This window comes from Accipiter gentilis, chromosome 14 (assembly GCF_929443795.1).
Source record: "Accipiter gentilis chromosome 14, bAccGen1.1, whole genome shotgun sequence".
In the NCBI taxonomy this organism is placed as follows: domain Eukaryota; kingdom Metazoa; phylum Chordata; class Aves; order Accipitriformes; family Accipitridae; genus Astur; species Astur gentilis.
Window position 1 is genome coordinate 8,403,119 of NC_064893.1, and position 17,206 is coordinate 8,420,324.

Sequence of the window (17,206 nt, forward strand, 5' to 3'; positions counted from 1 at the left end):
GATGGGAACGCTCAAGTCGCACATCTCCAACTCACATGCACAACAAAGTCTGTGCCATCAGCTTAGCACTAAGTCTGCTCTCAAGTGACTTTTTCAGACTGGTAGCTTGCTAAATCTTGTCCTTCCCTTCTCCACCTAGCTTGCATATCCTGATAGCCTCTTTCAAATTTTGCAGATCCCATTTAACAAATTCATTTTAGTTTCACAGGCCTTCCCCTCAGAGTACCATTTTCCCAGATCTTTCAAAGTGCAAGATACTAGTTAAAGCTGTATATATCCAGTGATTTTCTGTATCTAGATGTATTCTGAAGGCAAAGTTATCCACTAAGAACTTATTTTTGCAGCTCTATTATATTATTGCTCCAAGCAAATCATATTAACATTTTCTTAGTCCCCACAGCATCCGAAGAATTTTCCTGGCAGAAAGTAAATAGTGGTCCCCCTTCATCGCTTTCACTGACTGGTTGCATATGTATAAATAAGCAGCATTGGACTAAGTAACCCAGATGCAAACAATACTAGTTAATCTTCTCATACCTTTAAGAAAAGTCAGATGCACAGATCAGAGTTCTACTTCGTACATAAATTTGTTAACCACATTAAGGACTGAAAACATTTAGTTGGTAGTTAGATTTAGTTACATTTTGTAATGTAACTTTAAAACTCTGCTATAATTCACCAAATAAATGTATTGGTTAGTGAAAGTACATTGATCAGTGCTTTGATCGGAGTGTAACTCCTGTACTTTAACAGAAGTTGTTGTGCAAAATTTTGTTGTCTGGAATAGTTTTGGAAGAGGTCTTTGAGTGAGACTTTCAGAAGTCAGTCTCATTTTGTCAGCCCACTGAGCGCAACCAAAGGGGTTCAAAATACTAAGTGCTTTACCACTGATAAAAAAGTATGAATATACTCAGGAATCTCTGTAGCATATTCTTTACACTAACTTATAGGACAGATACAGATATTAGCAGTGATCTCTGCTCTTATCTGTCCTCTCATCATATATTCTCTATGAACAGTAGTAACTATCTCGGCGTCTTGGAGAACTTTGCATACAGGATAGCTACTATCATACAGTGATTTTCTTTATCTAGCTCTTCAAAACTATTATTTACAAGCTGGAGTCTAATACAGGGGTGTGTTCTGTTTTGTTTTTCTTTTGGGTCAGTATCATAATCAAAGAAATACCTGTTTATATTCAAGCTGGCTGTAGTTTATATAAGACATCATGATGTGGTGTGTTTCACCACATTTACCAATTTTGTGTATCTTACAGAGTCAGTAAATTCCAAAAAGCAGATTTGTCATGTTGTTTGGTTAAACACTTTTGCAATATTGCCTCTCTCTCTGTTGTTTTTTTGTTGTTGTTTTGCCAACCTGAGTCACTGGTACACTGGCAGCACAACAGAACTCATATTTGATAAGAATGTGGCAAAAAATCTGGTTAGCATCTATCCTTAGCCTGTCCTCCTGGCCATATTGAGGGGGTGATATAATTACTGGTTTTAGACAATCACTGTAGATATAACTAGCAGAGAAAGTATCCCTCCCCATCTGTCCAGCCTCCTGAAACTAGTAATAAACTAGCAGCCACTGCACCTCTGTGTCTTTGAATGACTCAGGCTTTTCCTCTTTGCTGGCTGAGCTTCCTACCTGCATGGACAGCAAACATTGTCTTGATGACTTTCTTGCTTTATGCGTGCTGATTCATTGCTGATGCAACAAGTGTGAAACCTGCAAGTTACTTTCAAAACTGGCCCCTCTCATCAGCACTGCAAACTCACTTCAGTAAAAACAGAGTGGATTACTCTCACGAAGTCTGTCCTTGAAATTTTGTCTGCCTCAATCTCTAGGGGAAGCTTCTCTCCTTTCATGCTATGTACATCAATTCCATTGGACAGTTTAAAATGCATTAGCCAACCTGCTATGAGTAATTTGGTAATATTTATTTTGGCATTCAATTCCCTTTCTCTCTGTGACCACTTTTTCTGATACTGGAATTCTTCTAATGGATGTGTGAATGAGCCATGTTAAGCACTGTATCTAGATTGTCTAGTGAGGACTTTTTCAAGGCCTACCTTTTCAGAGTGCGAACCAAGCTACCACCATCATGAATAAAATCAGAGAACTGTGCCTTGTCTCTTTAAAGTGTACGCCAATCATAATGCAACCCTAGGGGAAAAAAGGAAACAAACCTTCAACACTCTGAACTGTCAGATCTGAAGCTTGTACTGCAGTTAATCACAAAAGCAAAAAAAACCCCAATCTAGTGCAGGATGGTGCTAATTCAGACCTTCCTTCTCCCCATATTTTCTTCCCTTCCTGTCATTTCTATTCCACTTTCCTTGCTTATCCATGGCTCTACTGTCCCCTTGTTTTAGGAGTTTAAAACAATGATGGCTTTACCTCCATGTAAATACAACTGCTGTAAAATACAACATTAAAACTTTCTTTCCAAGACTGAAAAATCAGTCCTTATTTTTTATGGTCAGTCCACCTTCTTTTGTATTTGATTCCTGTCTCCCACAGACTATTTTGTTTGCCCTCACTCTCCCCGGTCTTCAGCACACCACGCAGAACTGGCCATGCCGATGCAGCATCCAGCATGACTGACACAAACTCTCCTCTAGTACAACTCACGTATGTTAGCAAGCCAGAAATTTAGTCATGCCTAGGAATGGTATTTGCAATGTCTACATGGGCAAAATTAATATCAGCGTTGCAATGCCACCCAGCCGACTGCGACACTGTCCCTGCTACACATTAAACCAGTTCCTCAAGCAGTGCTTCTTGGGTGCTTAGCCAGCACTGTTTCATTAGAAGAGCTGTGTCAATGACTTCACTCGTGTCCACTTCAGTAGGATGTGCCATAGTAAGCCACTATTATACAGGGAAATAATTTTTCAAGCACTTAGGTGACTAAGGACCATTAGCTTTGAGAAGGCCAATTTTCAAAAATGGTGTACAGCTGGTGGAACCAGGATGAAAGTGAAGCATTTTGCAGAGCAAAGAAATCTTCTGCTTCTTCCTACTGCTTCACCATTTCTCTTTCCCTTCCTAGGAAGCTACAGCATTTTTTGGATTGAACTCTTTATACTCATGTAAAGGATAAGAACTTTTTTGACCTCATTTGACTTGCTTTAAATGCTATCATGGTTTAACCCCAGCCAGCCAACTAAGCACCACAGAGCCACTCGCTCACTCCCCCTCAATGGGATCGGGGAGAGAATCAGAAGAGTAAAAGTGAGAAAACTCATGGGTTGAGATAAAGACAGTTTAATACATAAAGCAGAAATCACGTGCACAAGCAGAGCAAAACAAGGAATTCATTCACCACTTCCCATCAGCAGGCAGGTATTCAGCAATCTCCAGGAAAGCAGGGCTCCATCACGCATAACCATTACTTGGGAAGACAAACGCCATCACTCCAAACATCCCCAACTTCCTTCTTTCCCCAGCTTAATATGCTGAGCATGACGTCATATGGTCTGGGATACCCCTTGGGTCAGCTGGGGTCAGCTGTCCCAGCTGTGTCCCCTCCCAGCTCCTTATGCCCCCCCAGCCTGCTCGCTGGTGGGGTGGGGTAAGAAGCAGAAAAGGCCGTGAGGCTGTGTAAGCCCTGCTCAGCAATAACGAAAACATCTCTGTGTTGTCAACGCTGTTTTCAGCACAAATCCAAAACATTGCCCCATACGAGCTACTATGAAGAAAATTAACTCTATTCCAGCCAAAACCAGCACAAATGTCTTCTGGTGTAATTCAGATCAGAATCTGAATTCATCTCAGCAAGGAAAATCAGCATGGTTTGTGAGAGTACAGTGCAAAGAACCTCGACACAGCACAATACCAAGGATATGCAAACCTTGTCCTTATCCTTTACGGCACAGCTCCAGCAATATAATTCCACTGCCCTCAGGAATAAATAAGGCAGGACTGACTCCACAGCATTGCTTTTCTGAAACCTGTCTTGATTTTGTATCATCAATTTCATACTGTTACAAAGAGAAATTAACTGCCCCACTTGCAATCCACATAAAAGTGATGCGGATATTCCAAGTTTATATTTTACAATCATAAAGTTTCCTACACTAGGTATTTTTGCTTAAATTTGTTCATAGACTGCAAACACGTTCATGTAACTACTTATCCCTAAATGAGACCAAATACCTTCACACATCTCCCAACCAGCTCACAGCTGAACAACAAAACCTCCTCTTTCAATTTCTTCTCTCTGCAGTGTTGTTTTCTAAGTTTTCTTACTAATCTGAAATTCACCATTACAAAAAGATTTCCAACTATGTTCTTATGACAGCAGCACTTTAATCGCCATCAAAGCTTGCAATGCAATGTCCACCTCGAGGTAATGACTCTCGATGCAAATCATTCAGAGGAGAGCCTCGCAGCTTAGTTTCAACACTTGCTCGACAAGGAGACGCTGTTAATGCGCAGCTTAACACACATCCACGCGGGCTCCGAGACTGGGTATGGTGCAGCTCAGTACGTCGAGGGCACGCTAGAATCCCACGTTTCTCGTAAATACAAAGGACTAAGTTGGGGGGGGGGGGGGGGGGGGGGAGTCGGAGCGATGACCCCGCAGGCAGGGCAGGGGCCTGGCGGCCGAAGAGATGCCGGTCCGCCGGCCACCCCCCGCGCCACCGACCTCCCGCCCCAGAGGGCTCAAGCCGGCGGCCAGGCTCCGCGAAGGGGCCGAGCTCCCCAGCCCCGCCGACCCCTGCCGGCGGCCTCAGCGCGGCTGGGCCAGGCCCCGACCTGCCACGGCTCCCCTCCTAGGCAGCCGAGGCCGGGAGCGGCCGAGGAGGCGGCGGCCGGGCTCGGGTCACCCCGAGCTGTCCCAGCCCCGCCGGGCGGCCGGGCGGGGAGAGGCCCCGCGGCGCTGCCGCCTCGGCCCCCCCTCCCTCCGCAGCGCCCCTCGCCCGCCTTGAGGGAAGAGGAGGCAGCGGGCGCTCCCTCCCGGCGCGGACAGCCGCAGGCCTGAGCCCCACCGCGCCGCCCCGCAGGCCGCGGGGCCTCCCCGCGCCGTGAGCCGAGGCGGGCCGCGCCGGGGCGGGGCGGGCGGAGAGGGGCGGCGCCTCCGCGCTCTCCGGGCCGCGCTGGGGGGAGGCGGCGGCAGATCCGGGCCTGGCGGAGGCGGAAGGGGCGGGCGGACGCGGCCTGACTCTGCGGGACGCGCGATGCTGGTGAGTGCGGGGAGGCCGCGGCGTTGTGTCGCAGCGAGGCCGGGCCGGGCCCGGGCCGGCCCCGGCGGAGGCGGCCCCGCTGGGCCGAGGCTGCGCGGGCCTGGCGGAGCGGGGCCCGGCACTGAGTCACGCCGTGGGGAGCGGGGGAAGGGGAGGCTGGGCCCGGCCCGGCCTGCTCGCCCGCCTTTATTCTCCCGGGCGCGCACCTGGCTCCGGAGGGAGGGAGGGAGGGAAGGAGGGAGGGAGGCGGCGGCGGCGGGAGCGGCCGTCCGGCCCGCTCGCAGATCCGGCCTCAGGAACCGCGGGCCCCGGTTGCGAGCGGGGAGGCCGCTAACTGCGCACTCGAAATGCATCTTCCCCGTTGGGGCGCGGGAGCCCGCCCCGCCGGCTGCCCGGCTCCTCTGGCCCCGCCGGCCGGCCGCCCTGCCCGCTCCCTCCCTCCCCGTGCCGGCCCGGCGGGGCCCTCCCTTCCGCCTCCCTGCCCTCCCCCGTGACCGCGGCCCCCGCATGGCCGGGACCGCCTCGGTGGCTGCCCCTGCCTTTTCCTCCCGCCCCGGGGGCTCTTAGACCTCGGCCCTTCGGGCCTGTCCACCCGCAGTCCCGCGCCCTCGCTCTGCCCCGCGGCTCCCGGGACTGCCCACCACAGCCATCCCGGGCCCTGCGCGTCCCAGGCCTGTGCTCTCTTCTCCCCGTGAGCTTTTCTCACTGGCCACTGTTTTAAGGTGTCCACCTGCCTTCCGTCCTCCCCATCTTTCTCTGTGCCGCCTCCTTTCACCCTCTTGTATGGCAGCTATCCCCAGAGTCTTGGCAGCGCTCTGATCTGGTTGTGCCTAGAGAAGTTCCCCCATGTCCCCAGTACCATCGTGGCTGCTGGGGGATATTTCCCACAGCTCCTCTTTGTCACCTTCTCCAGGTTTCTCTGTCAAGGACTGCGCACCAGGCTTCCCCTTGTTGCCACCTACTGTTGTGGCTTACCAGAGAAGGTGCCCCCGTAACCTTTTATCTGTAGTTTTTTGTCATTGCAAATAATCACCTCGATTGTTTCCCAGTAATTTTTGCCACTGAAAGCTAACTGTGTCCTTACTGGGATTCTTTTCCCGTCCTTCTTATTTCCTCTTCAAATTATATTCCATCACCATTGTTATCCCCCTGTTACCTTTCTCCTTTCAGTCTTCTTCCTCCCAGTAGCTGTTTTCCTTCACCACGTTTTTTTGTTCTTCTGATCTTCTTTTCCTGTCATCAAAACCTTCCTTGTGATCTCACCTAATACTCTTTCCTTTCCACATACTCCTTTCCTTTGTAGACTTACATGCTGTCTCCCCCACTTTGTATTTAAATCTTCCAGCTGTGCCTTTGAGGAGAATGAAGTTTAACCCTAGGTTATCTGTGTACTTGTCAGCATTAAGAGGACACAGATTACTTGTTTTACCTTATTTTGTTTTCATTTGTTTTGTTACTGACTTCCTCAACAACCTTTCCCCCAGTATATATGTTCATATATAATCAAATACCTACCACCTAATACACACACATACCCTGATGCTAGTCTCGGGGGAAAAGTCTGTTTTGGAAACCCTTTTGGCAAGACTAGGAAGAATGGTCTGTGGGGATGAGAAATACCTAGTGGCCATGTAACTTAAATTAGGCCAAATTTGGTTTGTAATACCGTATTGTGAATGGTTGATATGGAGTGTGTTTGGGATGCATCTTCTTTGGGGAAGTAGTAAGATACTTTGCAGCTACCGTGGTGCATAGTTTTTACTCCAGAGATGCTCACAGTGAACCTTTGTAATGTTGTGTATTGATGGTTAGGTATATGTGTTGCATTGACACTTTGTGTCTCTTCTGGTTACTCTACTAGAAAGAAGTCTTTTCCTTCAGCTTTGTGACTTCTCTTGTTTTTCAGTATTTGTTGCTCAGCTTCTTATTTTACGTCTCTCTTAGTTGCTTTGCTTCTTAAGATTGGTTACATTTCACAGTCACATCATCACTATATATTTGAGGTGCAGTTGAAACACTGGATGTAGTTGTCCCATGGAGGCATCGGGAACACATTTGATCTCGGGAGTAATTTATACACCTAACACTAGAATCCAGGTTCAGTGCCTAGTGTTAACAGCTTCTTGTTTTCTCAGCTGAGTACATGCAGATCCTAGTAACTTGACAACAGCTTAGAGCAACTGAACTAGGCTTCTGATCTGAATTGCCACCCTGGAAGGAAACTCTCCGTAGCCTATCCAGGAATCATGCAGAGAAGTTTCTTAGTTTAGGCACCTAAATTAAGCATATGCACCCTGCTCCTTGGCTGTGAAAATAGTTGTGCTGGTTTAACTAAATGATTATTCTTCCACCTTAATCCTTTTTCCACTGGTTTGAACTTCACTTATAACTTGGGCCTTTTACTTAGACTGTCGGCATGAGAAAATTGCATTGCTTTAATTTTAAATAATTTAATTTAAGCTAGATTGATTCACACCCTTATTTGGATTCTGATTTGGGGGTGGCTTTTTTGAGTTTAGCTTAGTCTTGGTGCAAGGTCTTAAATTTTAGGTGTATCTGTTATGAAAACAATACTGAGTCCTTTGAGAAAGTTATTTCAGATATTCAGCTTAAAAATGTTTTCTTATAACTTACATGTTAAGATCTTTGAGTACTGCTTTTCATCTGTCATGTTTCTCAAGTAGTGCCTAGTGTTGTGTAGTCACAGATATTTCGGTAGGGCTCAGCTTAATGATGAGTCACATCCTGGATCTCCATGGCTGTGTGAATTGGGTATACCTGGAGTCTTCTCTCTTGGCGTTGAAGTTTGGTTTTTTGGTTTGCTTTTTTTTTTGTTGTTTTTTTTTTTCTTTTTAAAAAAAAAATTCTCATGGATGAAACAGCTATAAAGATATCCTACTTGCATTTATACCACTCTCAACATCAAAAATTTGTATCATGAATGTTAAGTGAGGGCGTTGTAGTAAGAGGTGTTACAGGTGGATACCAATGTCATGTGTACTACGCTTTTCAACCAGGATTTTCTAACTTGACAAGGGCAGAATCAAATTAAAGTGTAAGGTGGCTGGATCAGTGCTGCTGTTCAACAGAATGGCTACGCTGTTGTACTTCCCATGCTGTACAACAGGGTCTGTCTGTGTGCATCAGGAGGAAAACAGAGTAGGTGTCCCACTTGGACGAGTGGGCCAGGAGGACATGCACGGCAGTCCCAGCAGACTGCAGGTTGATAGAGTCTTCCTGCTGCACAGAGCTGGAAGAAAGAAGAGTGTGTAAAATTTGGCCTTGGAAGTTCTGCATGTGCTTTAGGAATGTGTGAACTTTCTTTAAACAGACTGCTTAGGTGCCAGCATTGTGTTTTTGGCAAGAGTAAACTAATAAAAACTTTTTAATTACTGTATTTTCAAGATAATCTCCATGTAAAGAAGTGGTTGTTGTTGGAACCAACATTTAGAGGCCTAGGTAAAAGTTGTAACCTATACAGCATGCAAATTTAAACTATTATTATTTTTAATTTGTCATGGAGACCACCGAGTTTCCCTTACTTGTTAAAGGGCAAATTTCAGTAAGAAAAAGGCAAGAAAATCTAATGGTTGGAAAATTAGAGAGCTGTTGAGCTTGTCTACATAAGTAACTTGCTATCTTATTATAAGAATTGTAGGCTTTTCGATGGAAGAACTACTACAGATTGAACTGTGGTGTTGTAGAAACATCAATAGTCAGACCTGTTACAGGCATGACTAAGTGACTTGGTAATAAAAGCATCCTGAGCTGATGTGCCCTACTGTAGTGCTGTAACTTGTAGACTTTAATATAACTACAGAGATAGAACATTGTCAGATTTAAACACTTGTCGCGTTATCCAGCATGAGTAGTTACATGAGGTTAAATCAGGGAATAGTTGCAGCACAGCTGCTGGGAAAAGCACTGGTTTAGGAAATAATGTGTGTCCCAGTGGGTAATTTTCTGACAGTTTTCTTTTTACCCACAGAACCTCTGATGCCACAACAGTGAACTGTTTTATGTTGCTACCTCACCTCTTCTTATAAATGATACAGGTCAAAATCAAATATATTTTTTTAAAATAAACCAAACATTTATTACATTCCACTTTATTTAATGTAACATTTTTCAAATCCCTCCTCATCTGTGAAACTTGAAAAAAATGAATGAAGGTTACTGTGAGAATAGGAAAGCATTAATTCCATTTTGTACTTCAGGAAACTGGTATAGAGTCATATGTATTTTGCCAGAGTTGGGATTTCTTGTACTTTATCCTCAAGATTGCCCTACCTTCTTTACCAATTGTATCCTGGACTTGTAAACAGAAGCATGACCAGCAGGTCGAAGGAGGTGATTCTCACCCTCTATCCTGCTCTCATGAGACCCCAGCTGGAGTACTGCATCCAGTTCTGGGGCCCCCAGCACAAGAAAGACATGGACCTGTTAGAGCATGTCCAGGGGAGGGCCTCAGAAATTATCAGAGGGATGGAACACCTCTTCTGTGAAGAAAGGCTGAGAGAGTTGGGGTTGTTCAGCCTGGAGAAGAGAAGGCTTCTGGGAGACTTTATTGCCACCCTTCAATACTTGAAGTGGGCTTATAAGAAAGAGGATGAGAGACTCTTTACCAGGGTATGTGGTGACAGGACAAGGGGCAATGGTTTTAAAACTGAAAGAGGGTAGATTTAGATTAGATTTAAGGAAGAAGTTCTTCACTGTGAGGGTGGTGAGGCACTGGAACAGGTTGCCCAGAGAGGCTGTGGATGCCCCATCCCTGGAAGTGTTCAAGGCCAGGTTGGATGGGGCTTTGAGCCACCTGGTCTAGTGGAAGGAGTCCCTGCCCATGGCAGGGGGGCTGGACTAGGTGATCTTTAGGTTCCTTTCAACCCAAACCATTCTATGATTCTTGAATAAACAGTATAACTTTGATGTGATCTTCTTCCAAAAACTCAGGAAAAATTAGTGTTATCTCTTTTTCTTCCCCTTTTGATTGTTCTGGTTTTGGAATTAGAAGGTTCACTGCTGTAGCTTGGTCTAGCCAGGTATGAGGACATCAGTACTAAAACTAAAGGATCAAACACGTTTTCTTTGAGGTCTTTGGAGTTATGCACTAGATTAGAATATCAGGTCGATACCATTGACTTCTGGTTTTCTTTATAAGTACATAAAGGGGATGTAAAATGCTCCTGGTCTTTGGATTTCATTAGATTTGCTCTAGTTAATGTTGCTGTATGTCTCAAACTTGGTGTTGGTGTGAAGGAGAAATGTAAACTTTTTATTCACACATAGGATGGTGAGGATCATGATGATAGAAAGCTTTTGCAGTATGGGCAGCTTCTTACTCTGCTCTGGTAATGTACTGATCTTTTGAAGACATGCACATGCTTCTCCCATTTTCATGGAGATACTGGTGGTTATGCTACTGGGACCCAGAAGTATTTAATTCATTAATATACAAGGTAGACAGAAGTTAATTTTTTAAATTTAAATCAGGGAACTACAAGAATTTGGGTTATTAGGAATGCAATTTCAGCCATAGCTGAACTCGGAAACTTCTTTCTATTTTTAATTTTCATCTGATGTAGCTTGGCTTTTTGTTGCTCTGTGTGTTTAAGATTGGACAATATCTTAATGTGGATTAGAGTTCAGAAGTAAGTCTGCTGGTATGACCTTAGTTCACCTTCTTTTGCTCTGTAATTTAAATTTAATTTCTTATGTAAATTTGCAAGCTCCTCTAGTCTCACAGCAATGGAGACTGTCCTCTGGAAGTTTTATCTAAAGTTTGGAGGACTGAATTGAGGGGAAAAAAGAGAGTTGTAGGAAATATAGGAAATGTACTTAATGTAGACCTGATTTAAAAAAAAAAAAAAAAAGAGGCAGCAGCTTTCACAGGGTAGTGATTTTGTCACATGCAAAAAATGAATGTGAGTGGCTGCAACAGCCTTTGATTTGTAGACTGTTTTAACTATATGATAGTTGCAATCCTCACCATTTCTGAATGAAACATCAGCATGAAGGTGAATATAGGAGGAAGCTCTTCAGTATTTAAGCCATGCTTTTGTGGTATATTTGAACACCTGAAAATGTCAGACTGTTTGCAAGACGAATCGGTGTGACCATAATCTTTATTTATAAATTGAAGTGGCAAACTGCATTGCCTTGATCAGTTGAGCTCTTGCAAAAGTAACAAGATGGAAGACACTGTAGAATTAGCAAGCTGTTGTGAAGAGATTCCAGCCAGAATTGGTTTTTGCTTGTTAACGTTAGTACTTTTTAAAGTTACTGATAAGAATCACCACCTCCCAAGAGCATGAGAAAACTTCGTATGGAAACATTATTACAGGTGAAAAATTCCTGTTTGTGTCTAACCAGGTCAGTATGAAAGTGTACGTTGTGGGGCACTAAGTGCTGTTATAATGGAGGAGGATTTGCATCGGGGTTCAGAGGCTTGCCCTGTGGGTTCTGACGGAAATCATGCTGTGTCTGAAGTGGACTGTAAGACCATACCAGGATTTTCTTAGTGGACACCAGTAGCATCATGGTGGTTTAGGTTATTAAGTTGGATTTAGTTAAAGTTTTGATGGCTGGTTAGAGCTTTTAGGAAAGCAGTTATGTGGAAGAATTGTCCTTACGGGATCATTAAGGTCTCTAAACTGGCCCAAGGTATTTCAGAGTTTCCTTCTGTGTTTGTTCTTGCTAAATTGCATTTGATATGATTCCCCACTGCCACTTTTTTTTTCCTGTTTTTATTTCCTTGCTTTCTGAAAAAAAACAAGGTATATTGTTCTGTCTTCTGCTTGGTACATTGGGTATTTAGCATTGTGTTCTCATGACTTGTCCTCCCTCGTTTTCATTTTCTGCATCTTCCTGGCTGATTCAAGAAATGCATCTTCATGCATGTTGTCCTTACGTGTATTTGATTTTTGTTGTTTAGTTTTGTTTGTTTGTTTTTGTTGGTTTTTTGCAGGTTGTATCTATATATGATTTAAGCCAGAGAGAGCGGGAATACTCAAGGGCCTTTGTCTTGTGTAAACCTTTTTTCCTCCTCTTCAGCATGCTCGTATCTTGGCTTGATTCTCTCTGCACACAGTGTTGCTCTTTTCCTAGTCTGCAGCCTTCCTTTTTCCAAGATGTAAGAGCTGAGCATAATCAGTGTTTTAAGAACCCATGAAGCTTATTACTGCAGGCTTAGTTAAAAACACTGCAGGATCTGCATCCTGTTTGTAGCACAGGAAAACCTGAGACCTCAGGTTAGAAAGGACATTTCAGTTTAGGAGTAGTCTGCAAACTTTGTGCATAAGGATTATTTGAACAGCAAAAAAGTGAACTCTTATATATGGCCAAATGAAACCTGAAAAGTTTTACCTGTAGAGTAGTAACGATATAGTCCCTTATGTTATTTGCAAAGTTGATGTTGGTGCAGTCAGACTACTGTGAAACTTTACTTGTTTGCAGGATTGTTAATATTGACCAAAGTTTACTTCAGCTGCAAATGCGGAAGGGAGAGTTTGCTTGTACAGATACATTGGCAAACCTTGTCTAGTCTAGACCTAGTCTCTGTTCATTAGGCAGCATGTATATGGAGGTTTTTTTGTTTTGTATTAGCTATTGCATCACTGTAGTGAGATCTCTGTCAAAAGTTGCAGGAACTGTGCTCAAGGAAGACAAGGGTAAAGCTGAAATCAAGAAGTAAAGGAAGAATGTTAAAAAACTGATAAAAGAATAGGCAAAGAGAAGGGAAAAAGCAGCACGCTCAAACTTGCTTGATACTCTTCTGAGGAATAGTCATTTGTGTTTTAGAAAAAGCTTTGTAATAGGGCATCCAAATTAAAACCATGTCAGTTACAAAGGCTTTTAGTGGACATGATCATGCGTAATTTAAGTAAATAAGAAAGGTGTAAAAACTGTACTTCCAAGTTACTTCCATATATTCTGTTTAAATTTGAAAATAAAGGTGAATTTAAGTGTCTTTCTAGCTGTGAAGAACACATCCAGGCTTTTGTTTTATTTTTTCAGCTGGCAACTATATCATTGGCACATGAAGTAATGTAGGGGTGTATTCCTTATAGTGCTTTGGATATCATTGGTCAGAGCTGTAACACATAGAGGAGGGGATGTGGGAAGAACACTGAAGCCCTGAATGAAGGCACTGTCAGAGAGGTAAAGTAACAACTGCTCAAACTTTACACCAAATTTACACAACTTGGTATTAAACTACTGGCAAATTAAGCATACTTGCTTCTACTCTAAACTACTTTTTTTTTGTAAAAAATGCTGTTCAGAATGCTTTTAACCACCCAAAGACAACTTTTGGAAGGGAGGAGTGTATGCATGTATATACATCTGCCTTTTTCTCATAATGAGATGAACTGAATTTAACTCTCTTGAAAATTAAGGTGAGCTAAAGCTTTTCACACTACATGAAACGCAGTATTTTGTAATAATACAGAGGAACTGAACATTATAATTTGCATAATTTGTCTCTTAAATATCTTTGATATTGAAAAGGGAGAAAAGATTGTAATATTTCTCTTCTGTTACTGATATGATTTCTGGAATAACCATTTTTTTACAGTAGCTGTGGTTTCATTTTGCTGGGGCACAGTGGAAATGTTTGCTATAGACAGATTCTCCAGATCTTGATTAATTACACATTTGTAGCATGTAAAGTGCTAAGGACATTATGCTTGGTCCTAGTCTTGCTTTAAGGATTGGGTCACTTTACATGCATAAGCTGTCTGCCTAGTTTATAGTCTGTCTATTTAGTGACCTAAAATACTTCTGGACAGAAATGTCAGTGCTATAAAATCTTGCATGCCAGACTATGGCTCAGCTAAGCTGTTAGATTATAGTTTTGAGCTCATAATGGTAACCTCAACGGAAGTCAAGTAAACACAAAATAATTAATTTGCAGGTGCATGGGTATAAAAAGTGTTTGAAATCATAAATTGTGAGTGCAAGTGATTATAGGGACAGAACAGAATTATTTCTCTTGTCTCTTTCCACTCCATCAAACATAAATGTGTGCTAGAATGGAGGTTGCGTCCTTTAAGATTCAAGAGATGTTTTTTAACCTGGAAAAAATTTTCCAAGAAATAGCTTATAAATTGTAAAGGCAAAGAAGTAAAAGGTGAAAGCAAAGAGAATTTTTAAATGTCTCCCCACCCTGCCTCAGTGCTTATATCTGATTAATCATGTAGATTGTGTCTTACAGGCTAACTAGCAGTGGAGGGAGGTATATTGTTCTCAGCTCTGTACTTTGCATTTACATGCCTTTTCAAAAGGTGCATGTTTGCATGACTTCAAGAGGAATCTTAAGCCTGGCTTGTAGGATGGATCATTTGCAGTGTCCTATCTGTGAAACTGTCCGTGTATGGTAAGAGAGGATATATGAATAATAAATTGACTTACTGGTTATGAGAGGGGATTGGTTTATTTTTTGGTAGGCTTTGTATCAAGCCGAACACTGGAAGCAATAGATATGCCTTTGGATGCTTGTTGTAAGGCAAAAACTTGCCAAATATTTTGATATGGTAATACTTTAGGGTCACTTCAACTATAGCAATTTTGAAATTTATGTGAGCTAGAATATAAACCAGCATCCAATATCTTGTTTTTAAAATAGTATAAGAACAAGAAAACAGCTTGCGTTAGAGCAAAGGTAGTGTTTAATGTGCTGCTGTTTTAGTTTTTTGAAAATGCTTTTTGTGTGCTTGTGTCGTATGGCGTTGGTTCAGTCAGTATTGCGTATCTTGGGTAAATAACCTTAATAGTTGCCTTGGCTCAGTGTGGAGGTAGCAGAGACTTTGGGGGAGTAAAACTCGTTGGGAACATTACTGAGTGTTGCTGTTTGAATACAAGAGCATCTGTTGAATTTCTGGATCAGACTTGCTGAAATACAGCAACAGGAGAGCAGGATGAAGTAAGTTAGAGTCGTCAAGCTGCAAAAATGGGGTGGAAAGAGTTTGGAAGAGGAATTTCATCTTGCGTTTTTAAGTGTGTGGCTGTATTAAACACTCCTTTTTCTTGTCTTTTGAAGCCAAAGAGTAAACATTTATTATGCTTTATCCCTTCAGCTCAGAGGGCTGACACTTTGCTTGTAATGGCCATTTAAGTGAATGTGGTCACTGCACCCATTTTTATAAAAGTTGTCAAACTGCAGCCAATGTCTAAATGAACTTGTACTGCAATTTTGTTACTGGGAAACTTGAATTCAGTTTTAGAAAATGGGGCAGTGTACAGAGGTGAAATTCTGACTTTTAATACACACTCATAAACTTTGGAAACCTCGTAACACTAAAGGTCATTCCACCATAGCTTATTAGTGAAACGTGCTCCTCTTCCCTAATGTTTTTGGTTTTAGTATGATTAAATCTGGTCACTTTAGCTTATGCCATTAGGCGTGACAAGAATGTTCTCATACTTGAAATTACTAAGTCTAGGTCCTGTGCCTCTCTACTATGTCTTTAAAAAAACACTATCTCGCTCTCAGGTCAGCTGGAAAACCTTGCTCTGGACCTATAAGTTCTTACTGGGCCAAGAAGCTGACAAATTCAAATTCTATCTGTAATTATTGAAGCTATCTTGAAATCTGTAGTGTAGAAATAAGTGGTTGTGGGAGAACAACAGGTGATGCATAAGCATTGGAGGTGTGAAGCTGAAAGTTCCAGCTGTGAAGGTCCAGCAGTTGGCTCGAGATGCTGTAAATCTGGTGGGTTTTGTTATGTTTTTAGCTAAAAGTGGGGTTAACTTTCAGATTTTCTTATAGTCCTCATTCAGCACATTGTTTTCCTCAGATGGCATATCTAAAAGAGGTACCATTTATTATTAGGGGATCAGTAAAAGCAAAACCACCGTTTTCTGCATTTCCTTGCATATGAGGTGTGTCATGTTGTGTCCCGTCCCCCGTCCCCCCCGTCCCCCTCCCCCAGTAATGAAAATGAGGTAATAGCATTTCCCCCTGTCCTTCAAGGCTATTGTTCTAAAGTTTTGGCAGAAATATTACCTCCTTTTGACAACTGGCATGGGCAGAAATTATAGTTTTGACAGTGTTTTAATGGCAGTGTTTGAATGGAGGGTTGAAAAATAGGATGGTGTTGAACACTGCCATGCTGCTATATCACATTGTGTCTATATCAGCTGGAAACTGCAGAGGCAATTTTTTATTTTTTTTTTTCATGTAAATATAGCTGATACTGAATATGTAATGAAGTCTGGGTTCTCTGGTCCAGATCTACAGAGCAGATGTTGCAACTCGAGGAGGTGGTCCTGTCCATGAAGCAGGTCACCAGCAAGTTTGATCAGTTTGGGCAGGAAAGCACGGTGATGGTCAGTTCAAGATAGACTTGTGCATAGTCCTGCCAGCAGCACTTTGGAAGGTGAGAGATCTCACTGATGTAAAGGTTATGACTTAATGTTCAGGTTTTAATTCACCTATAGCAATTCATGGTTCTTGGGAGGGCATCTTGCTCTTGGCAGTTGCACACAGCCCAGGCACTGAGAAATGGTAGACTTCTAAACTCTCTTTTCTCCTTCTTTGTAAGTTTAGCAATCTGGATTTTGAGTAAAGAGGTGCAGTGTAACTACTGTGGACCAGATTTTACTTTCCAGAACTGTGGGCCTAGGAAAGGTTTCCTGTGCGTGAATCACAAAAATAACAAACTACACTTACACTTTTCACATTAAATAGAATTTTTTATTTTCATTGGGTGTTTGTGTATAATAACTGTGATGAATAACAAAGCCTTGTTTTACCCCTCCTCTCTCTATACATATAATACCATAGCTTAGTTTAACCACTAAGTACAAATGGTTGCTTTCACAAATATGCTTATGTAGTTAAAGTATTCTTATGTAGTGAAACTTTACTCCTGTTAAGGTGAAATATTAATAATTACCTTTCTATTTTTCTGCACATGAATAAATCTGCAAAAAAATTAGTAGTAGTTTATAGCATTATTCATCTATCGCTTTATTTCTCAACTGTGTGAACTAGTAACTAACTGGAAAGA

At 42.5% G+C, this 17,206-nt stretch overlaps 1 protein-coding gene across 2 annotated transcripts in view; it reads left to right on the top strand.

Moving 5' to 3' along the window:
* The first annotated feature begins 5,096 nt into the window (after positions 1-5,096).
* The window catches only part of CUL1 (cullin 1), a 54,058-nt gene continuing 41,948 nt past the window's right edge, over positions 5,097-17,206 (top strand). The window contains exons 1-2 of one of the 2 annotated variants that reach the window (XM_049816464.1): positions 5,134-5,198; positions 13,212-13,355. The gene's annotated coding sequence lies outside the window, so the exon portion shown is untranslated. Of the gene's footprint in view, positions 5,199-13,211; positions 13,356-17,206 lie in introns of both variants that reach the window. The other variant, XM_049816463.1, reaches the window with a different exon arrangement.